Below are 19,677 nucleotides of genomic sequence, written 5' to 3'. Positions count from 1 at the left end.
ACTGAACTCCTCAAGGCCAAGGGCCTGGTTTTAGGTCATGAGATGAATACTGGCCTTATTATTGTTAGAAGGTCAAATGGGTTTCAGGGTCTTCATCAATGAACCGTATAGAAGGGGTTCTATAGAAGGGAAGAAGATGAGGTCTTTTGGGGGAGAGCAGAATTCATAGTCTGGAAACTGTCTCTCCCTACTTTCTTCCCACAGGGGAGAGGAATTGGATTTGTTCCTCTCCTCGTCCTGTATACTTGGGGATTCCAGATCCATGTTTCCTCCTCCCTGCTTGCTTGGGTTCTGACAACGATCTCCGTATAAAGTTGCTTACTGATGGACCAGCATAGTGAGGGACACTGTTTAGGCAAGGTGAAAGGGACAGCAGAGACACGGCTTAAGTAGAAGAAGGAATACCAGAGGACACCCATCATTTCATTTGCAAAGATAGTGGGATTTCCTCCATTAAGTGAATGCCGAAGAAGGTAGATGGGGTGAAAGCTTTCTCGCAGATATCTCCCCAAAACAGAGGACCTGTGGGTGTGTGGATCTCAGTTTCAGAAACTCTGTAGATTTGGGGCACTTGGTGGCTCAGTTGGTTGGGCATCTGCCTTCAGCTCAGGTCATGATCCCAAGGGTCCTGGGATCAAGCCTCTTATCGGGCTCCCTGTTTAATGGAGAGTCTGCTCTGCTTCTGAGTAAGGGACACTCAGTGCTCAGTAGGCAGAGAGAGAGAGAGAGCTTGTGATCAGGCTCACAGAAAACCCCAAAATATGGACGTGTAGGGAAACCAAATAGGGGAACAAAACCCTAGGTAGATCACCCTGCCTTAGGCATGTGGGTGGGTGTCCTTTTTATGATCACCTGTGACCAGCGAAGAGTTACCAGACCCGAAAAAGGCAGGAAGCCATTGAATCTGTTATCATAGTCTTATCACTAACCCTTGCTCAATGGTGGTATCAACAGAGATGTTAGAAGGATTTCAGGTCCCGGGCTAGCTTTCTATAAAAAAACAACCCTGGATGCCCTCAGTGGCAACCCTTCTCACTCTGAGAGCTTTTTCTGTATCTTTCCTTACTAAACTTCGATCACTTGACTCACTCTCCATTGTCCGCAGGATTCATTGGACTCTGTGAGACAAGAACCTAGTTCTCCCGCTTCACTTCTGCCCTTCCCCTCCACTCGTGCCTTCTCTCTCAAATAAATAAATAAAATCTTAAAAAATAAATAAAGGAGGAGCCTCAGCCCTCTCAGAACCAGCAATAGGGAATGTGGGTAGATTTTTCAAGGCTGACAGTGAGGAGCTGGGTATTTAATGGGGATCGGGAAGGGTGAGGGGTGTCATTCTGTACACATCTATCCATTATTCCCATTCACTGAAACACTGGAAATGTATCTCTTGGACTAAGGGAAATGGCTGTAGATGCAAGATAATCCTAAACCACCGAACAAATAGGATATTCTCGAACAATTTGCAATTCACTCAAGGTGTTGTGACTCCTAAGCATGAAGGCTCCAGGGAATGGACTGGCTCAGATGGCTGGCTGGGGTGTTCCAGCCACCCTGGGCCAAATGCTTCAGGCTGAATGATTTAGCAAGAAGAAAATAGCAGGGGCACAGAGCAAAGCCAAGCTGAGAAGCGAAAGTGTCTTCTAAATGCCCATCTGAGAACTTGTGAAACAGTAGCAGGGCTGTGAGGGAAGTCAGATGGAGAGTGGGGGGCTGGGAAAGGAAAATAATTACCACGATTCTAGAGCCAGGATCACTGCGTCAGCCAACGGATGTGGGGTCAGCTGCTTTAAACTGCTACACCCAGCTGACTTTGCCGCTTTGACTTCAATCTTGAAGCTATAAAGCTCATGACTTAGAGCCTGGGGTAAAAATTGGAGTTTCAATCTAATATCAGCTAACTAATTTAGTAAGTTTGGGGCCAGAGTATTAGATTTTTTTTTTTTTTAAGAAAATATTTCTAGAGGGCAGAGGGAGAGGGAGAAGGAGAATCTTAAGCAGGGTCCACGACTCTGAGATCCCAACCTGAGCCGAAACCTAAGAGTCGGACACTTAACAGCCTAAGCAACTTGGACGGTCTGGGGTCAGGCTATCTTAAAGAAATGCATTTTTGTGTCTATCAGAAGACAGTGGTGACAATAGGATGTTCTGTCTTGGACATGGCTTCTGCTAGAGGAGGATGACACTGGAATCTGGAAATTCAAAGATGTGGGTTCTTCCACGGGTGGAGAGAAGCTCCATGAGATCGCTGGGCTTTCCTGGGCTGACCTCAGGCTCACACACAGATCTTGAATTTTAGACCCATGAGAAGTCTTAATTTACTAAGGGTCTCTTTGGTGCTGGCCTTTACACCAACTGTTGGAAAAGCAAAAATGAAAACGGGCTTCTCAATGTCGTTGAAAATGAAGTACAAGTCTTGTGGAGATCCAGACATTCAAACGATTATGAACATGAGGTAGAAATGACCTCCAGAGGAAGCTCTTCCTCAGGAAGAGTCAGGAAGCTGACTTCCTGCTGACGGAGAGAGGGCTCCATGGAGGCGGTGTTAACTTTAGGACTGAAGTTCATGCCTCAGGTTGACCAGATGCCAGATTACAAAGGCTCTCACTTGCCAGGTTTAAGGGAGCCATTTAAGGCTTTTAAGTTGTACAGTGACATAATTAAATGGGCACTTTAAGGAAGTCTCTATGATAGTATGCAGGGTAAAGTGACAAAATTCTACACTTTGGTACATTTAGTTCTAAGTAGTGATTTTACCTTTAATTGTGTCTACACCTTCTTGACTCTCTTCAAGCAACAGAACTTACAGACTTAGAAACCCTGTTTTACACCCCAGCACCTGGCTCTGTTACTGACTCAGCACATGCTTGTGCTCCAATCTTAGAGTCGTACGACACTGTTCATGGAAATAATTAAGACTAATGCAGTAGGGGCGCCTGGGTGGCTCAGTGGGTTAAGCCTCTGCCTTCAGCTCAGGTCATGATCTCAGGGTCCTGGGATCAAGCCTTGCATCGAGCTCCCTGCTCAACGGGGAGCCTGATTCTCCTTTTCCCACTCCCCCTGCCTGTCTCTCTCTCTGTAAAATAAATCAATAAAGTCTTCAAAAAAAATTAAAAAAAAAAAAAAGACTAATGCAGTAGGCTGTGTGCCTGCCAGTGTACAATCTCCCGACGACCACCAACACCGTAGGCTCTCCTTCCTTTATTTTTTTTTTTAAGGTTTTATTCATTTATTTGACAGAGAGAGAGAGAGAGAGAGAGATCACAAGCAGGCAGAGATGCAGGCAGAGGCAGAGTGGGGGGTTTTGAGGGGGTGGGGGGAACAGGCTCTCTGCTGAGCAGGGAACCCAATGCGGGGCTCCATCCCAGGACCCTGAGATCATGACCAGAGCCAAAGGCAGAAGCTTAATCCACTGAGCCACCCAGGTGCCCCACTCTCCTTTCTTTAAATGAGCTCTTCCACTGTATCTTGGGCCTTACAAAGTAGACACTTTTAATACTAGATTTCCTGAAACACAGTTGTGTAGCATCACCTGTTCTAGCTAGCAAAATCAAAAAAGATGGAAAGAGCTATCCTACAGAAATCCTACTGTTCCAAACCACTGCTGTAATTCTTTTTCCTGTCATTTAGAGAGAAAACAAAAACAAAAAACCAAGTGCCTTCCTGCATCTAAATATTCACAAAAACCCAGAAGTTCTTAGTAATAACTTCTAGCAGAACATATGTTTCGTCTTACCGTATGCTCTGTTAGCATGGTTCTCGAACTTTGGTATGTTACCAGAATCACTCACAGGCTTCTTAAAACAGAGTGTTGGATCCGGCCCCCGAGTTTCTGATTCAGCTGGTCTGGGATAAGGCCCGCACATGTCCTATTTCTGTCCAGTTCCCAGGTGATGTTGCCACTGCTGGTACAGCGACCCACATGGAAAACCATTGCTCAGAAATAGTCATGGCTAACTTTTACTGGGTTCTTTCCATGTTCCAACCGCACTCTGTGAATCCCTTTTTTCTATTAGCCCTTTAAATCCTCTTGGCAACCCCAGGATGCAGGCACTTTTGAAGGGTAGCTGAATTTGCCACCCCAAACTATGCCTCCTGGGCATATGTATTATTTTGAGCTGATTGAGAAGCAGCAGTTGCCAGAGAAGCTCTGAAGGCAGAGAAGTTACCCTTTAGTAAAAAAGAAATTTACACTTACAAAGAAACTCTCCATTTATAAGAGGGGTTTCCTCTGGGTATCAGGAAGAGAAGGATGACGACTCAATGACGACTCAATTACGGGAGAATCTGATCAATGCGGAAGGCACTAGGCTTCATTCTGCGTAATAGCTTTATCTGGGTTTATCATGCATTTCCTAATAGCTTCCCTGTAACTGGCCTCCGCACACCTTTCTTTTGTTTGTCCGGAGCTGAAGATGGTATTGAAGTCAGAGTTCGGAAGGGTTCTAGAGTGACTCATTTTCCCCTGGGGATCTCTCATGCATAATGAGGCACACATGTGCATAAGCTTCTGTTTGCTTTTCCCCCATTCATCTGTCTTTCCCTACAGGGGTCTGAGCTAGAACTCAGAAGACAGAGGAAACATTATTTTTCCTCCCCTGTGACATTATTACAAATGAAGAAACTGAGGGTTGAGAAAGTCAAGTCACTCAACTCAAGATCACTCAGCCAATAAGCGATGGACTTAGATTGACCCCAGAATTATATCCAATAAGGATTCTCTGTGATTTTCCTGTTAGGGAGGTCCTACCCACAAGCGCACCGCCGTTCCGGAAACCACACTGACAGCACTTTGTTGGTGTGTTTTTTGACTAATGTTGCCTTGTTCTGATGTGAACATTGTTTTTTGTGAAAACATTCCTACCTTTATTTTATTTTATTTTTTAAAGACTTTATTTATTTATTTGATAGACGGAGATCACAAGTAGGCAGAGAGGCAGGCAGAGAGGGCGGGGGAAGCAGGCTCCTCCTTGAGCAGAGAGCCGGATGTGGGGCTCGATCCCAGGACCCCGAGATCATGGCCTGAGCTGAAGGCAGAGGCCCGACACACTGAGCTCCAAGTAAGTAGAGCAGCAGGCAGAGGAAGAGAAAGAAGCAGGCTCTCCACTGAGCAGAGAGCCCAACACAGAACTCAATCCCAGGACCCTGGAATCGTGACCTGAGCCAAAGGCAGTGACGTAACCAACTGAACCACCCAGGTGCCCCAACATTCCTATCTTTAGACAGAAATTTACTTTCTCCCCAATGAACATTTCTGATGATAGAGAAATTGCCAAATCTGCTGACTCATGATAAAACCAAAGTGCATCTACTATTTAGTCTAAGGCTTGTCGTTTTGGGAGGTGGTCGGAGGGAAGATAGATTGTCACTCATGATTGAACATTTTCACTTTTTTTATTCAGCAGCATATATAGTACTGTGTATGGAGGTGGTCTTGATAATTTTTGGAGATCATTTCTTCAATTGTACAGATGGCTCTGCTCCATGTTTAAGACATCTTGGGGAACAAGGGTACAATCCTGATGCAGGGCTGTGTAAATCACTTTAAGTGCTTTGGCCTCTGACCATCTAAAATGGACACCCACTTTATTGGCTTATTAACTCATTTCTGGGGCACCTGGGTGGCTCAGTGGGTTAAGTCTCTGCCTTCAGCTCAGGTCGTGATCTCAGGGTCCTGGGATTGAGTCCTGCATCAGGCTCTCTGCTCAGCGGGGAGCCTGCTTCGCGCCCCCCCCCCACCGCCTGCTGCTCTGCCTACTTGTGATCTTTCTCTGTCAAATAAATAAATTAAATCTTAAAAAAATAAAAAAAATAAAGATATATTTAACTCATTTCTGTGGTCACTGAAGGCCCAAGCTACAACTTCATGCCTGACCACACACCAAGGACTTTTTATTGCTTGTTTTCCTTGCTTTTTGCCTGTTCTTTTCTCTCTGTCCATAACCATGTATGTATAATGTCCAGAATATTCTCTCTGTCTCTTTCTCTCTCTCACACATGTACACACATGCACAGCATTTTTCCTGGATAAGTTAAGTCAGAAATATTTCTTTCTGGGGTGCCTGGGTGACTCAGTGGGTTAAGCCTCTTCCTTCGGCTTGGGTCATGATCTCAGGGTCCTGGGATCCAGTCCCTCTTTGGGCTCTCTGCTCAGCAGGGAGCCTGCTTTCTCCTCTCTGCCTGCCTCTCTGCCTTCTTGTGATCTCTGTCAAATACATCAATAAAATCTTTTAATAAAAACTAAAAAAGAAATTTTTCTTTCTTTCTTTTTTTAGAGGTTTTTATAATTTATTTTAGAGAGAGAGCACAGGCACAGGGGGAGGGGAGAGGGAGAGAAAGAATCCTCAAGGAGACTCCCCACTGAGCGTGGAGACTGATGCAGGCATTCCATCTGGGGGCCCTGAGATCATGACCTGGGCCGAAATCATGAGGGAGAGGCTTAACCAACTGAGCCACCCAGGCGCCCCTAGGTCAGAAATATTTCTATGTTCTGAAGCTAAGTATAAAACATCTCCTCTGACCATGATCATGTCATGTTTCACTTTATTTTATTTATTTATTTTTTAAAATTTTTTATTTATTTTCGGCATAACAGTATTCATTATTTTTTTCACCACACCCAGTGCTCCATGCAATCCGTGCCCTCTATAATACCCACCACCTGGTACCCCAACCTCCCACCCCCCTGCCCCTTCAAACCCCTCAGATTGTTTTTCAGAGTCCATAGTCTCTCATGGTTCACCTCCCCTTCCAATTTCCCCTAACTCCCTTCTCCTCTCTAACTCCCCATGTCCTCCATGCTATTTGTTAGGCTCCACAAATAAATGAAACCATATGATAATTGACTCTCTCTCTGCTTGACTTATTTCACTCAGCATAATCTCTTCCAATCCCGTCCATGTTGCTACCAAAGTTGGGTATTCATCCTTTCTGATGGAGGCATAATACTCCATAGTGTATATAGACCACATCTTCCTTATCCATTCGTCCGTTGAAGGCCATCTTGGTTCTTTCCATAGTTTGGCGACTGTGGCCATTGCTGCTATAAACATTGGGATACAGATGGCCCTTCTTTTCACGACATCTGTGTCTTTGGGGTAAATACCCAGGAGTGCAATTGCAGGGTCATACGGAAGTTCTATTTTTAATTTCTTGAGGAATCTCCACACTGTTCTCCAAAGAGGCTGCACCAACTTGCATTCCCACCAACAGTGGAAGAGGGTTCCCCTTTCTCCACATCCTCTCCAACACATGTTGTTTCCTGTTTTGTTAATTTTGGCCATTCTAACTGGTATAAGGTGATATCTCAATGTGGTTTTAATTTGAATCTCCCTGAGGGCTAGTGATAATGAACATTTTTTCATGTGTCTGATAGCCATTTGTATGTCTTCATTGGAGAAGTGTCTGTTCATATCTTCTGCCCATTTTTTGATATGCTTGTCTGTTTTGTGTGTGTTGAGTTTGAGGAGTTCATTATAGATCCTGGATATCAACCTTTTGTCTGTACTGTCATTTGCAAATATCTTCTCCCATTCCGTGGGTTGCCTCTTTGTTTTTTTGACTGTTTCCTTTGCTGTGCAGAAGCTTTTGATTTTGATGAATGACTTCTGTGCAGAAGCTTTTGATTTTGATGAAGTCCCAAAAGTTTATTTTCGTTTTTGTTTCCTTTGCTTTTGCATATCTTGAAAGAAGTTGCTGTGGCTGATATCAAAGAGATTACTGCCTATGTTCTCCTCTAGGATTCTGATGGATTCCTGTCTCACGTTGAGGTCTTTTATCCATTTTGAGTTTATCTTTGTGTACAGTGTAAGAGAATGGTTGAGTTTCATTCTTCTACATATAGCTGCCCAGTTTTCCCAGCACCATTTATTGAAGAGACTGTCTTTTTTCCACTGTATATTTTTTCCTGCTTTGTTGAAGATTATTTGCCCATAGAGTTGAGGGTCCATATCTGGCCTCTCTACTCTGTTCCACTGGTCTATGTGTCTGTTTTTATGCCAGTTCCATGCTGTCTTGGTGATCACAGCTTTGTAGTAAAGCTTGAAATCAGGTAGCTTGATGCCCCCAGTTTTATTTTTGTTTTTCAACATTTCCTTAGCGATTCGGGGTCTCTTCTGGTTCCATACAAATTTTTGGATTATTTGCTCCAGCTCTTTGAAGAATACCATTGGAATTTTGATCGGAATGGCATTAAAAGTATAGATTGCCTGTACTGTCATTTGCAAATATCTTCTCCCATTCCGTGGGTTGCCTCTTTGTTTTTTTGACTGTTTCCTTTGCTGTGCAGAAGCTTTTGATTTTGATGAAGTCCCAGAAGTTTATTTTCACTTTTGTTTCCTTTGCCTTTGGAGACATATCTTGAAAGAAGTTGCTGTGGCTGATATCAAAGAGATTACTGCCTATGTTCTCCTCTAAGATTCTGATGGATTCCTGTCTCACATTGAGGTCTTTTATCCATTTTGAGTTGATCTTTGTGTACGGTGTAAGAGAGTGGTCGAGGTTGATATCCAGGATCTATAATGAACTCCTCAAACTCAACCCACACGAAACAGACAAACACATCTAAAAATGGGCAGAAGATATGAACAGACACTTCTCCAATGAAGACATACAAATGGCTATCAGACACATGAAAAAATGCTCATCATCATTAGCCCTCAGGGAGATTCAAATTAAAACCACATTGAGATATCACCTTACACAGTCTGAGGGGTTTGAAGTGGCGGGGGGGTGGGAGGTTGGGGTACCAGGTGGTGGGGATTATAGAGGGCACGGCTTGCATGGAGCACTGGGTGTGGTGAAAAAATAATGAATACTGTTTTTCTGATAATATATAAATTGGAAAAAAAAACATTAAAAAAAAAAAGTATAGATTGCTCTAGGCAGTATAGACATTTTAGCAATGTTTATTTTTCCGATCCAAGAGCATGGAATGGTCTTCCATCTTTTTGTGTCTTCTTCAATTTCTTTCATGAGTGTTCTGTAGTTCCTCGAATACAGATCCTTTACCTCTTTGGTTTGGTTTATTCCCAGGTATCTTATGGTTCTTGGTGCTATAGTAAATGGAATCGATTCTCTAATTTCCCTTTCTATGTTTTCATTGTTAGTCTATAAGAAAGCCACTGATTTCTGTACATTGACTTTGTATCCTGCCACGTCATTGAATTGCTGTATGAGTTCTAGTAGTTTGGGGGTGGAGTCTTTTGGGTTTTCCATATAAAGAATCATGTCATCTGCGAAGAGAGAGAGTTTGACTTCTTCATTGCCAATTTGGATACCTTTTATTTCTCTTTGTTGTCTGATTGCTATTGCTAGGACTTCTAATACTATGTTGAACAAGAGTGGTAAGAGTGGGCATCCTTGTCATGTTCCTGATCTCAACGGGAAGGCTGCAAGCTTTTTCCCATTGAGGTCATGTTTCATTTTAAAGCTATCTTCCCAGAATATAATGGGAGGAAGGGCTATCATCACTTGGCAATAAAGTTTCCTGTAATTATAATCTCATTATCAAGGAGAAAACATTAATGCTCAATATGCTTTTAATTTAATGCCAATTTTCACACATGAAGACACATTATAGTTTCTGGACAGTTAAGACAACAAGAGAAGACATTGCAAAGTCTGAATTACTCACTGAGAAATTAAACTAACTTCAAGAAATTAATCGGATGCCTGGGTGACTCAGTGGGTTAAGCCTCTGCCTTCGGCTCAGGTCATGATCTCAGGGTCCTGGGATCAAGCCCCACATCGGGCTCTCTACTCAGCGAGGAGCCTCCTTCCTCCTCTCTCTCTGCCTGCCTCTCTGCCTACTTGTGGTCTCTGTCTGTCAAATAAATAAATAAATAAAAATCTTTAAAAAAAAAATTAAAAAAGACCCATAGAAACAGTAGAATGGTGGTTGCCAGGAGCTAAGGACAGGGGAACTGGGGATGTTGGTCAAAGGGTACAAACTTGCACTTACAATATAAATAAATTGTGGGGGATATCATACACAGCATTGTGATTACAGTGAACCAAACTGTATTTGTAAGTTTTTAAGAGACTAGATCTTGGGGTACCTGGGTGGCTCAGTGGGTTGGGCCTCTGCCTTCAGCTCAGGTCATAATCCCAGGGTCCTGGGGTCGAGCCCCTCATCGGGCTCTCTGCTCGGCGAGGAGCCTGTTCCTCCCCCCCGCCCCCCACCCCGCCACCTGCCTCTCTGCCTACTTGTGATCTCTGTCAAATAAATAAACAAAATCTTTAAAAAAAAAAAAAAAGGAGACTAGATCTTAAATGTTCTTGTCACAGAAAAGGAATGATGATTATGTGACATGATGGTGGGGTTAGTCGTGGCGGCAGTCATACGGCAATACAAGTGTATCAAATCAATACACGTACACCTTAAACTTGCACAATGTTATATGTCAATTATAGCTCAATTTTAAAAAAAGAAAATAGGCAACAAGTGTTGAGGGAAAATTTTGTAAAAGAGATTATTTTTAAAGTACATATCTTTTAATCATTATTTATATACTGTTTTCTTCCCTTTAAAATTAAATAATGTGGATGGAAATAACAGACTCCACAAACAAATAGTTTCTGGACAGTTCAGACAACAAGACAAATATTTGTAACATATTCCAAAAACAATACAGCATTTAATCACAACACAGATTTAGAAAGGCAAATCACTTGTCACCCTGTCTCAAGGAAGTCAAGTAATTAGGTGATGTCTTACTTATCTATTGTTGACTAACAAATTACCCCCAAATTTAGCAGCTTAAGCCATCATTTATTACCTCACAGTTTTTGTAGGTCAGGAATCCAGGAGCAGCTTATCTGGGTGATTCTGGCTTGGGTCTCTGCGCTCATTTGCGAAAGCTGTCATAACAAAATACCATAGATTGAGTAGCTCAAATAATAGAAGCTTATTTTCTAATGGTCTGGGGCCTAAAAGTCTAAGATCAAGGTGCTTACAGGGTTGGTTTTCTCTGAGGCCTTTCTCCTTGGCTTGTGGATGGCCACCATTTCCATACTATTTCACATGGCCACGCCCTGTGCACACTGACCTTGCTGTTTCATTCTTTCTTTCTCTCTCTCTTTTTTTTAAGGATTTTATTCATTTGACAGACAGAGCACAAGTAGGCAGAGAGGCAGGCAGAGAAAGAGAGGAGGAAGCAGGCTCCCTGCTGAGCAGAGAGCCCGATATGGGGCTCGATTCGAGGACCCTGGGATCATGACCTGAACTGAAGGCAGAGGCTTTAACCCACTGAGCTACCCAGGCGCCCCTGCTGTTTCTTTTTGAGCGCAAATCACCTCCTCTTATGAGGATACCGCTGGGATTAGATTAGGTTCCACCCTAATGGCCTCATTTTAATTTAAGGGCCTCTTTGAAGGCCCTCTCCAAATGCAGTCACCTATTGAGGTAATGGGAATTAGGACTTCAACATATGAATTTTGAGGAGACACAATTAAGTCCACAACAATCTTTCACGAGGTTGTAGACCGCTGTTGACGGGGGCTGCCGTTGCATCTGACAGACTGGCTGGGGCCGGATGACCTTCCAAGCTCCCTCCTGTGGTTACTGGAAGGCCTCACAGTTCCTTGCTGGCTGATAGGCAGGGATTTCAGTTCCTGCCATGTGGGCTTCTCCGAAGGCAAGCCAACTGATGTCATGACATGGCCACTGGCTTCTCCCAGAGCTAGTGATCTTAGAAGGAAAGGGGGAGAGGGAGAAAGAGCACCCAAGAGGGGATATTCAGTCTTTTTACAATCTAATTTTAGGACCATCACTTCTGCATATTCTATTAGTCAGGCTGACCAGCCCTGGTAAAATGTGGGAGAGGGCCATACAAGAGTATGAATACCAGGAGATGGAATCGTTGGTGGTCATCTTTGAGGCTGGCTACCATAGTTGTACCAAAAATAAAAACTCATGTATTCTGGGGCACCTGGGTGGCTCAGTGGGTTAAACCTCTACCTTCAGCTCAGGTCATGATCTCAGGGTCCTGGGATCGAGTCCCACATCGGGCTCTCTGCTCAGCGGGGAGTCTGCTTCCCCCCCTCCCCTGCCTGCCTCTCTGTCTCTCTCTGTTAAATAAATCAATAAAATATTTTTTAAAAATTCATGTATTGGAAAAAATTTGTGTATTTATGTTACTTAAAGTATTCTGATCAGTTCATGGAATATGACATTAAAGTATTTTTAGTGACTGTGATAAAGATTATGCTTTCTGGGGCTGAGTTATTTTTATCAAAGAGACTTTTGAAGTTCTTTGTCAAACAAATTTGTAAATGTTGTGAAGATTAGTGCCCTCAGGTGTATCTTAAATCTTAGTAGTCAAGTCCAGCCTCTAATGCTAAAATGCCTATGTTTTTTGTTTTTTAGGTTTCAATAAATTTAAATCAATTTTATTTGGATATGATTTACATATAATAAACTCTAAGTATTTAAAAGGTATAAACTTCCAGCTACAAAATAAGTAAGTCACAGAGATAAAAAGTGTGGAACAGGGAATTTTAAAATATAATAAATTTTAAAAGGTACACGTCAGTGAATTTTGACAAGTGTATATTCTGTGAAACCACTACCGTGATCAATATCCAGAACATTTCTGCCACCCCCCAAAAGTTTGCTCTATTAGGCAAACACTGATCTGCTTTCTGTCAGTATAGTTTAGTTTATATTTTCTAGAATATCTTACTGGTCCTGTTTCTGTGGAGAACCCTGACTAATAGTCTTGAGTCTTAGTCCAATATTTTCAAAACCAAGTTTGAAATATCCAGCAGGGTATACTGTTAGAAGTTCCAACTCTGTAGGTGCCAAGTGGATTTTTTCCCATTTTATTCATCCATCGACTTACTCAGTCAACAAGAACTTATAGGATGTCTATCACGTGCTAGGTAGGTATGCAAAGTGGGGTTCCGGCCTCAATTCACTGAGTAGTAGAGTCAACAGATACGGTACAAAAATTAAGCATCACCATTCTGTGACAGGAGTATAGTGAAGAACGGTAGTTTAGAGGGCGTGGTGGTGCCCTCTGCAGGCGTGAGAGTAGGGACCTCTCTAGGGAAGACTTCCTGATCAGTAGACTTGACAGGGAGGGGTTCACCAGGTGAGGCAACAGGAACTTTTGGGGGAAATATTTTCAGTGAAGCAAAAAACATGTACAAAAGAAGTACATGAAACAGCGGTGGTAATTAAACTGGCTAGGTATTCAAAGATTGCAAGGGTTAATCATGAATTCCAAATATGATGAAACTACAGTTATTAAGGTTTCCGGTTTTCTCTCCCCGTGTGCCTTTGTCCCTTTCCCTCTCCTGCCCTCCATGGAGATCTTTTTCTGTCTCTACAGTTGGAGATAAAAGGGAGGGAGGGAGGGAGGGAGGGACCGACAGATGAATGGATGAATAATAATGAGGAAGAGAAGGAGGAGAAACAACTAGTATTTTTTCAACATGCCCTTTGGCCAGACCCTAGTCTAAGCATTTTGTATGCACTGACTCATGTAATCTTCACTACTGCGTGAAGCAGATGTTTTTCCCATTTTACATAGGAGAAAGCTGAAGAACAGAGATTGAACACATTGCTCAAGTTCTTGTAACTTGTCAATGCCAGAGTCAATATTCAGATTCAAGCAGCTTATACTGCTTATATATAAATCATACACACACACACATACACATATAGAGATGGTGATATAATTTAATATAAGGAATTGGCTCACATGATTATGGGGCCTGATGAGTCCCAAGCTCTATAGCTGGCAAGCTGGGGAGCCCAGGGATGGTCTATCTCCCGACTGAAGGCTGGCAGGCTCAAGGCTCAGGAAGGGCCAATGTTTCCCTTTGAGTCTGAAGGTGGCAAAAAACCCATGTCTCAGCTTCAAGGTAGCCAGGCGGAAGGAATTCTCTCTTATTCAGCATTTTTTGTTCTATTTAGACTTTTAACTGATGGGATGAGGCCCACCCATGTTAGGGAAGGCAACTGCTTTATTCAGTCTATTGATTCAAAACATCAGAGAGACCAGAAACACCATCTAACACATCCCTGCTCATGTCTGACCAGATGTCTTGGTGCCTGTGGCCCAGTCAAGCTGACACAAAACTATCACAAGGACTAGGGGCGCCTGGGTGGCTCAGTGGGTTAAAGCTTCTGCCTTCGGCTCAAGTCATGATCCCAGGGTCCTGGGATTGAGTCCCATATCGGGCTCTCTGCTTGGCAGGGAGCCTGCTTCCCTTCCTCTCTTCCTGCCTGCCTCTCTGCCAGCTTGTGATCTGTCTGTCAAATAAATAAGTAAAATCTTAAAAAAAAAAAAAAAAAAAAGAGGGGCTAGAACATTTCTTTAGAAGCCATACCAAGGCAAAGGCCACAGGAAGTTAATTCTCATCTGCAGAATGACAAAATTGAAGTAGATGACTTTGAAGCTTCTTCCAAGTCTCAAAGTTCCATTATTTCCTCAATCTGAGGATTCAAATCTGAGTAAATGGGAGCATTAAGAGAAATGAGTAACATAAGAAGGTTTGGAGGGAAATGGTATCTTGTTATTTACTAATTGTGTGGAAAACTACTTATTCACAAGATTTTTAATTCTCCAGGAAACGTTACTGGTATTCTACAAGACATAACCTTCTGAAACTGCTTGTTTTATTTGCTTTCCTTGTATTGTTGGGGGCATGATTTATTATTAGGTCCTTTGGAGAAAAATTTTTCCTTCAATCAGAAGTACGTGCAAAGGAGCTGGTGCAGCCACTCTGGAGGACAGTATGGCGGGTCCTCAAAAAGTAAACAATAGAGCTGCCCTACAAACCAGCAATTGCACTACTGGGGATTTGCCCAAAGGATACATAATGATCTGAGGGGACATCTGCACCCCAATGTTTATAGCAGCAATGTCCGCAATAGCCAGACCATGGAAAGAGCCCAGATGTCCATTGACAGATGAATGAGTAAAGAAGATGTGGTTTATATATACAATGGAATATTACTCAGCCATCAGGAAAATAAAATCTTACCATTTGCAATGACATAGATAGACCTAGAGGGTGTTTTCCCAATCAGAGAAAGACGATTATCATATGATTTCACTCAAATGTGCAATTTAAGAAACAAAACAGAGAAACATAGAGAAAGGAAAGAGAAAATAAAATAAGATGAAATCAGAGGGGCAGACAAACCGAGAGACTCTTAACTACAGGAAATAAACAGGGTTGCCAGAGGGAAGGGGTTGGAGGGATGGGGTAACTGCGTGATGGGCATTAAGGCAGGCGTGTGATATAATGAGCACAGGGTGTTGTATGCAGCTGATGAATCACTGAACTCTACCTCTGAAACAATAATACACTATATGTTAATTAACTGAATTTAAATGGAAAAAAAAAAAGAGGTGGTCAAGGTATGAGTTAAAAATCCCAGACTAGGGGCACCTGGGTGGCTCAGTGGGTTAAGCCTCTGCCTTCGGCTCAGGTCATGATCTCAGCATCCTGGGATCGAGCCCCGCATCGGGCTCTCTGCTCAGTGGAGAGCTTGCTTCCCCCTCTCTCTCTGTCTGCCTCTCTGCCTACTTGTGATCTCTCTCTGTCAAATAAATAAATAAAATCTTTAAAAAAAAATCCTAGACTTAAAAAAAAATATATCCTAGACTATATGGTGCTATGGAAGCCGAAGGAAGTCAGTCAGGAATGAAAAGATGAGGTCAGGCTGCTGCCTTCGGCTCGGGTCATGATCTCAGGGTTCTGGGATCGAGTCCCACATGGGGCTTTCCGCTCGGCGGGGAGCCTGCTTCCTCCTCTCTCTCTCTGCCTGCCTCTCTGCCTACTTGTGATCTCTCTCTGCCAAATAAATAAATAAAATCTTAAAAAAAAAAAAAAAAAAAAAAGAAAAGATGAGGTCAAGACTGTTCCAGAGAGGTGAAGACTGATGAGATTGGGAAAAGCCTATCAGATTTGGTGATTAAGATACTGAGCTCAGTTTTTGTTGAGGACTGAAAGTCACCGGAAGCTGAGCAAACGGACTCCGGCTGTCGCCCTGATACGATGACGTTGACGTGGATTCAGAAATCAGGGTATTTAAAATGTTTCTATCAGTGTTCAGCAATTTGAGGACTGAGCAGAGGAGGTGGAGGGCTGGGAGGCATAGGAGGGGCCTGTCTGGTACTTGGGTTTGAAGGTTTAAACGGTGGCAATGGGTTTAAGGATTGCAGCTTGTTAGGAAAAAACAGCATTGACATATCTGACTCTGGGATTTTGTTTCAGAAAGGAGGCAAATGAAGTGAGAAGGCCAGCAGAGGAGTCAGAAGAGGATTTTCAAAGTGTGATCCGTGTTTCAACTTGGTAAGTACGTCAGAGCCACGCCAGGCTGTGCTGATCATAGTATCTTCCCCTACTAAATCATCATAGATACTTGACTTTGATCAGCTTCAGTCATTAGGGCTCTAGGCTGGGTATTTTTTGTCCCCCCCCCCCCCCAGGCGCCACTCTCCATCTGTGACCTGGGAGACTGACCTGTAAGGTCAGATAACTTCAGTGAGTTATCTTGTACTCTGGCTTCAGTTTGATTGGGCTGCTAGGGGACACACGTGTGAGACAGGAGGGAGGGAAATGTGAGGGAGACGTTTATTCCTCTGGTTCCCTTCCTGCAGAGTCGTCTCACTCTCTCCCCTTCCGGCCTCCAGGTGGTAAGAACACCCAGCCTCTTAGCCCTTTGTGATTTCTCTGTACTGTGCCACACCTTTGAAATTGCCTGTGTTACTTACTCTGCATATGCTTTACTTCCTCAAATTACCCGAGCTGAATGTTCCATCTGGAGCCTGTCTGACACAAGTTTTATATAAGATTTCATTATAAAAAGTCGTCATCACTAAAAAGATGCTTGGAACCAGTAGACTAGGACAGAGGTTGGCAAACTTCCTCTGAAGAACCAGATAGTAAATATTTTTGGTTGTGCAGGTCATACAGTATCACACAATGTCCCCACTCCCAGACTCTGCTGTTTTCGAGAGGAAGCACCCAGGGATGTTAAATAAATAAAGGAGCATGACTGTGTTTCAATAAAACTTTATTTACAAAGATCAGGAGTGGGTTTTCCTTTTGCCCTATACCGGCTGCAGTTTGACGGATCCTAGATCTGTAACAAGCAGTCTTTTGTCCAGTCTATGAGAGTGGTTCTCAATCTGGGAACATTTTGCCCCCTAGGGGATGTTTGGCAATGTCTGGGGACATTTTTGATCATCACAGCTGGAGGAAGGGGATGCCACTAACTTTTCTACACAGGGCCACTCCCCACAACAAACAATTACTCTGCCTAAAACACCAGCCTTCCTGAGGTTGAGAAATTTGGTCTTGAGGTTAAGTAGATTGTCAGTTTGCTTCCCATGTCAATGTGACTCAATGAAAAGCATCACAGAATTAATTCTATAGCTGTTTTTTTTTTTTCCTGGCTCCAATTTCAACGTCCTTTTACAGTACTTCTTAGAAAACAGATACACTGCGTTTAAAGGAAATGTGATGGTGCCCTCACCAAATTTTTCATCCTTCAAATCATTAGGCATATTAATCTACCTTAACTTAATCTTTTTGCTCCCAAGTGTCTTTTGGATAGGTAGTGAAAGTGTTTATGCCTCTTTGAGCAAAATTGTATCTGTCTGTGTATCCTGAAGCTTTGTCTTGGATTTCCTTGGCTTGCTAGTGAAGAGTAAGGCCGCCTGGTGAAAGGGTTACATTTGGTCCAAAGGAACAATTATGAACGTGGTGTAAGTTTGTAGGTGGGTGGAGGTCAGGCAGAACAGCGGAGCCTGAGAAAGAAGGTGTGTTGTCTTTGTGTGCAAGTCAGCGGGTGGGCTAGTGGAGAGAGAGGCCATTAATGAAGGTCTCAAGAGTTAGGAGAGGTGGGCCGTTTTATTCACAGGGAAAGGGAAGGAAAATGACAGTCGGGAAAATGAATGGTTAGGAAAGGGATATCAGGGGAATGTGGCCCTGAGCTGGTTCTTACGATTATAATCATCCAGGCCTCTGTGTTTCAGACTGACCACCTTAACATTTCAAAAGGGGAAGCAGAGGGAGGGATAAATCTGACATGACTTATTGTACTGTGAGTTTTAAATGAACCTATATATTATCCCCAAACTACTAAACCAGAGCAGAATTGCGACCTTTGTATTCCTTGAACTGAACTGATACTTCTTTTGGCTAATGTCCTTGTTTAATGACAGAACACAGATTTTGCCCTCCCCTCCCCCACATTGTCAATTAGTGGACAAGTTGAAGACAAGGACACATGAGTTCTGTGTCTGGGTGACATCATAATTTTGATCAGGGGAACAGCTTGGCAGTGGCCTTGAAGAGATGCTTAACTTTTGGAAATCACTTTTTTATTGCAACCAAAGCTATTAGGTTTAAAGGTCCATAAAGATGAGATAAACAGTCATGAAGGTCTTTGAAATTCATACACACTGTGTTAAAGGATTTAATCATTGTCCCTTAAATATGGTGATGGCAAAGCCATGTCCATACACTGGCAAAAATCAAATCATAGTCTGCTTAATGGGGAACAAAAATTTGGAGAACAGTGGATGAGCTGTTACTTATATGTGATATCAGTGTTATTTTTGCAAACTCTTCAAGGGAACGCCTTGACTTTAGCATCCTGCAGTGGAAAACAGCCATATATCTTTTTATTCTTAAAATTAATTTTAGAGCTCCTGTTTTCCTGGTGGGCACTTTTATCATTGCCTAATTTGTAGATTGACAATCCTTATAAGATTGTAAGATCAAACTGTAAGACCAGTTTAGACTAATTCTGACCCTGAATATGAATGGAAGAAATACAAGCTCTTATGCAACCAAATTGAGCCAATGTATTAATACACAATTTAATATAAAATCCTGGCTGATATTGGTATCTCCTGTGTGCCAGGCAATATACTAAACAGTTTACATGGTTTAGTATTTTAATTCTCCTCATTAGCCGAGGGGTATGTACAGTGACTGTCACCCTCATTTTAGAGATGGAGAACCCTGAGGTATGAAGGCATTACATCATTATCTCAACATCACACAGGAAGTGTTGCTGTTGGAGTTTGCACACTGGCAATTTAATTTCACAGCCTATACTTAACCACTTTTTTTTATACCGCTTTCCTCCTCTATGCTTTTGGCAGTGAATATGAGAAGGTAATTTTGAGGGCATTATGGTAAGTTAGATATTAATAATCCAGTAATAAATTATCTGTTTATAGTACAAACAAGCTCTTTGGTTTTGGGGAAGTCATAGAAACTTGTGTCAGTAAAATGAGGATTGTTCTGAGTGGTTTCTAAAGTGTCTTTTCTACTCTTAGCAGGATTCCAAGATAGTGTGATAGTCTTTTTAAAATCATATCCTTCAATCAAATGGTCATCCTTTTGGTATTAAATTATTTGGAATAGACACTTTCCAAATTTGGAATAGTTTCCCAGTTCTTCTTTGACTTCATTGGTTTAGATGTTTAGATGGCAATAGAAATTCCACAGCAAAAAGGGAGACTATCATATAAATCATTCCTCTTTGTTAAAGGGGTATTTGGCAGGTATAGACAATTAACAGAATTTTGGAGCTGTAAAGGGCCATGATCTAACCCATTCACATGACAGATGAGGAAGCTGAAATCCAGAGAGGTTCAGGAACATGTCCAGATTCACAAGGCCAGCTCAGAGTAGAGCTCGCTA

General features: G+C 42.5%; 1 protein-coding gene across 5 annotated transcripts in view; it reads left to right on the top strand.

The window, feature by feature from the left end:
* Positions 1-19,677, top strand: part of TMC1 (transmembrane channel like 1) — a 385,033-nt gene that overhangs the window by 194,146 nt on the left and 171,210 nt on the right. For 4 of the 5 annotated variants that reach the window (XM_044265894.1, XM_044265893.1, XM_044265897.1 and 1 more), the window contains exon 1: positions 15,843-16,308. The gene's annotated coding sequence lies outside the window, so the exon portion shown is untranslated. Of the gene's footprint in view, positions 1-15,842; positions 16,309-19,677 lie in introns of those variants that run through there. The other variant, XM_044265898.1, reaches the window with a different exon arrangement.

This window comes from Neovison vison, chromosome 9 (assembly GCF_020171115.1).
Source record: "Neovison vison isolate M4711 chromosome 9, ASM_NN_V1, whole genome shotgun sequence".
Taxonomy (NCBI): domain Eukaryota; kingdom Metazoa; phylum Chordata; class Mammalia; order Carnivora; family Mustelidae; genus Neogale; species Neogale vison.
Note: the sequence above shows the minus strand (reverse complement) of the source record. Positions and strands in the feature narration are given on the sequence as shown.